The 5,011-nt window shown below is 37.7% G+C and overlaps 1 pseudogene; it reads right to left on the bottom strand.

Moving 5' to 3' along the window:
- Positions 1–4,183: 4,183 nt before the first annotated feature.
- On the bottom strand, positions 4,184–4,789 carry LOC133753814 (rRNA-processing protein FCF1 homolog; annotated as a pseudogene).
- Between the last annotated feature and the right edge of the window lie 222 nt (positions 4,790–5,011).

The raw sequence follows: 5,011 nt of genomic DNA, 5'->3' as shown, positions 1-5,011 counted from the left end.
TAATTAGTTGGGGCACTGCTACCCATGTGGGAGACTTGGATTGAGTTCTTGGTTTTAGCCTGACTTGGCCCTGGCTGTTGTGGGCATTTGGAGAGCGAACCAATGGATAGGAACTTTCATTCTCATTCTCATTCTCTCTCAAATTAAAAATGGCTGGTTTCAAAGCAATATGTAAGACATACACCCAAAGAAGTATTCTCTAATCTCATTTTTATAACACAGTGCATTAAAAACTTTTGGAGGGATAGACTCCTAATAGTGATTATCTCTGGTGTGGGATTGGGTTGATTTTTCATGACTTTCTAAAAATTTGTGTTTGCGTGAATGCATTTTCTAAATGTCCTACTGTGACCATGTGCTATTCGTGAAATCATAAAAAAATGCAATAAAAATTCTTAGAAAAGGAAGTCATCAGTGACCTTGGTGAGAATAGTATCAGTGGAGTGAATGAAAGCAGAAGTTATATTTGGGTGAATTGGAAAATAATTAGGGAGTCAGGCATTGTGGTGTAGTCAGTTAAGCCATGGCATATGACACTGACATCCCATATCAGTGCTCATTAGAGTCCTGGCTGCTCTGCTTCCAATATAGATGCCTGCTAATGCAGCTGAGAAAGCAGTAGAAGATGGCCAGAGTGCTTGGAACCCTGCTTCCCACATGGGAGACCCAGAAGAAGCTCCTGGCTTTGCCCTGGCCCAGCCCTGGATATTGCAGCCATTTGGGGAGTGAACCAGCAGGTAGAAGATTCTCTCTCTCTCTCTCTCTCTGTGTGTGTGTGTGTGTGTGTGTCCCTCTCACTCTGTAACTCTGCCTTTTAGATAAATAGATACATCTTTTTTTTTTTATTTGACAGAGTTATAGACAGTGAAAGAGAGAGACAGAGAGGAGAAAGGTCTTCCTTCCGTTGGTTCAACCCCCAAGTGGCCTCTATGGCTGGCGCTGCGCCGATCTGAAGCCAGGAGCCAGGTGCTTCTTCCTGGTCTTCCATGTGGGTTCAGGGACCCAAGTACCTGGGCCATCCTCCACTGCCCTCCCGAGCCACAGCAGAGAGCTGGACTGAAAGAGGAGCAGTCGGGACTAGAACCGATGCCCATATGGGATGCCAGCGCCACAGGTGGAGGATTAACCAAGTGAGCCATGGTGCCGGCCCTGATACATCTTTTGAAAAAGGAGACAGTTGGAGCGAGGAAATGGGAAAATGAAGTAGTTGATGGTAAAGGCAAAAAAAAAAATAGCTTGATTGGGTGGCAGAACTGAGAAAAGAATATTTATAGCTGCCATTCATATATCTTTCACTCTCAGGATTCATCCCTTTTTTACTCATAAGAAATTATTTAAGATCCCAAAGAGCTTTTGTATATGTGGATTATACCTGTTAATATTTATTACATTAACCCAGGAACTTAAGATTGATTAATTAAAAAAAATAGTAAACCTATTGCTTCTTAGATAGTCATGAAAAATAAGTGTCTTCAAAACAAAATATTAATGAAAAGAGTGGGATTGTTTTTAGTTTTTGCAAATATCTTCAGTGTCTGGCTTAGTAAAAAATAGTTGTATTCTTAGATCTGCTATTGCACCTAATGTGTTGGAATATGTTTTTTTGGTTGAAGTAAATAAGGATCTGGCTTCATGCAGGTATGTGATTGGCAAAAAGAAGACTTTGTGGACCTCCTGAAAGGGCCTCCAAGACTCTCTGTCCCTGTGAAAATTTTTGGTCTGCAAAGTAAGAACCATATGATGAGCAATTCATAATGACTTGGTTCTCCTTCAAGCTATAATGTTTTAACAGATGGAAACTGACTGATGCTCAGGGGAAAAGCTTCTGTTTGTGTTGGTGATGCAAAAACTGTTCAGTATGACATGGAAGACACTTAGCAAACTTCATGGGTCATCCTGTGCCTGAACCTACATTGGATGTATGTGTATATGGTGGTAGAAATAAATCCAAATACGACAAGTAATCAATAACAGTAAATATAAGTACACCAAACTCAGCAGTTCAAAAGATTGCATTTTACAGTACCAAACACATTTGAGATAAAAAAGACGTGAAGAAACACAAAATTTTGATATAATATGTTGTAACAATCATGAGTTTGGTACAGCTGTAAAATATCAGAAAGAAGATACCATAAAGGGAAAAAAAATAACCAAAAAAGTCAGTATACAACAGTAGAGGCAATACTTTATCAGGAATATATTTGCATAATAATCCTAATCCTGTATATAATCTATCTACTAAGTCTCAAAATGCATAAAAAGAAATCATTGCAATTTCAAGGAAATAATGACAAAATTCATAATTGGAAGAAGTTATAATAATATATCTTCCAAAGACTAATACATAAACAGACACAAAATTTAAAAGACCATAGACAATTTGAACAATTGAACTATGTCTAGTGGAGATACATATAGTATGTATATAATCCTGCACACAACAATTAGAAAAGAAATATTCAAGAACATATAACACAAAAAAACTTCATGCTAGACCACCAAGCAAGTCTTGACAAATATTAAGAACTGATAACAAAGGAACTCGATTACCTTATCAAAATGTAATCAAAACAAAAATAGTCAAGGTAATCCATATTAGACATTTTTGAAACATAATAGTTTCTTCAGAAGACACAGATCTTTCATTTGCTGGTTCCCTTCCCAAATGCCCCTTGTAGCAGGCCAGGCCAAAGCTTGGAGCCAAGAACTCAGTCCAAGTCTCCCACGCGGTGTCAGGGAACTAAACACTTGAGCCATCATCACCTGCTGCTTCCCAGGACCTACATTAGCAGGAAGCTGGAATTAAGAGCAGAGCTATACACAAAAATGACCTAAATGAAAGATCTCTGTGAGTGAGATCCCAGTGGAAAGAACGGGCCATCAAAGAAGGAGGTACCTTTCTCTGGAGGGAGGAGAGAACTTCTACTTTGATTATGGCCTTGTCTAAATAAAGTCAGAGTCTGTGAACACATGAAGCTTCCATAGCCTTGGCAGCTCATGACAAGAGCCTCCGGTGGTTACTGACATCATAAATAAGAGTGTTAATTGTTAAGTTAACAATGGGATTCACTGTGCACTTACTCTCCATGTAGGATCTCTGTCCTTAAGGTGTTGTATTATGCGAATTAACAGTAAAACTAGCATTCAAACAGTACTTTATACTTTGAAAAAAAAAAAAGAAACATAATAGTTTCTTTTAACTGTTAGCACTGTTAACTAAACTTCAGATCAGACTTATTTAGATTTCCTTAATTTTAATTTTTGTTAATAACATTTTTTATTCATCCCATTCCCCAACCCAGGACAATTTTTGTGTCTAAACTCATAAGAGAAAAGTGATCTATAGTTTTCTTTTTCTTGTATTTTGTTTGTATTGTTTTGGTATAAGAATAATACTGGCCTCATAAAATGAGTTTGGCTGTGTTCTCTCACCCTTTATCTTTTAGATGAGCTTTTAGAATTAGTGTTCATTTTTCTTTAAAGTTTGGGAGAATTCTCCACTGAAACCATCTGGGTATTGAAAAATTTTTGGAGTTTTTAAATTATGAGTTCAATTCCCTCCCTCCTTCCCTCCCTCCCTCCCTTCCTTCCTTCCTTTTAATGATTTACTTGTTTATTTGAAAGTCAGAGTTGCAGAGAAAGAGAGAGGGAGAGACAGAAATCTTGTATTTGTTGGTTCACTCCCCAGTTGGCTGTAGCAGCTGGAGCTGGGCCAGTCTGAAGCCATGAGCCAGGAGCTTCTAGGTCTCTGGTGGTTTCAGGGACTGAAGGACTTCAGCCATCTTCTGCTGCTTTCCCAGGCACATTTGCAGGGAGCTGGACTGGAAGTAGAGCAACTGGCACTTAAATTGTTGCCCATATGGGATGCCTTGTAGCAGGCGGTGGCTTTATCTGTTATGCTGCAGCACCAGCCCCTATGAGTTCAGTTTCTTTGATGATTATTGGACTATTTAGATTATCTATTCAATCTTGGTTGAATTTTGGTAGTTTTTGGTTTTTGAGGAATCAGTCCACATTTTCTTTTTTTTTTCAGCATAAAAAGTGCATATATTTTAATAATACTCAGTTCATAATACAGCAAAAATATGTAGAGAATAATAATTCTGCTATAGCATGTTTAGTGAATTGGCAACAGATAAAGTTGGTCAAAGGAAGACCAGGAAACTTTGTCTTAGAAGAATTAGAACTGAGGGGCTCCCTAATCATCTGGCATCCACTCGATGTTGTATCTATAGCTAGAAATGTACATGATAGGAACTCCAGTGATCTTCTGGATTATTCGTTTAAGGTCCAGGTCAAGTGTGGCCACAATGTAACACTTGTGCTGAGTCACTCTCTGTACTAGGCAGTCATCCATATAAGTTCCTTTGTGTGTGCATCATAATCATTCAAATTTTGGATCCATAGCGATCCATAGCAATCCTTAGCACCACTTGATACTTCTGCTCCAATTTGTTATTTTCTGTCATTGCACAATCAGTTATACAAGGAGTACACTTGGCATACAGACAATCCATCATTGATTGTATTAAGTCCAGTTTGGCTTTAATGGAAAAGTTGATAAAGTTGGTATAACCAGGATGTGGTAAGGTGGGCCCAGCTGTGTATTTTATTGGAAGAATAAGCAGAAGGAGTATTGGGGGACTTTTCTTTCTTTCAGCACACTGGAATGTTTCTTTTCCTTCTTTTAATGTTTTATTCTATCCTGTTCTTTAAGCTTCTAATCTCTTAGAGTAAGCACTCACTTCATGGTTGCATACTTTATTGCTTTCTTTTGGTTCACCATGCTCTCACTGTACTCTTGTTTCTGGTCAATATTTTCTAAGTTTTTAAATTCATGAGCAGAAAATTGATCATAGGATTCTTTTATTATGCTTTCAATGGCTCCAGAATCTTTAGTGATATCATTTCATAATTCCTTACATTTATAAAATGTGTTTTATCTATTTTTTATCTTTTTCAACCTTTCTAAAACTTTATCAGCCTTATTGAATTAATTGAATTAGCT

This window comes from Lepus europaeus, chromosome X (genome assembly GCF_033115175.1).
Source record: "Lepus europaeus isolate LE1 chromosome X, mLepTim1.pri, whole genome shotgun sequence".
Lineage (NCBI taxonomy): Eukaryota > Metazoa > Chordata > Mammalia > Lagomorpha > Leporidae > Lepus > Lepus europaeus.
This window is presented reverse-complemented; position numbering and strand designations above follow the sequence as displayed.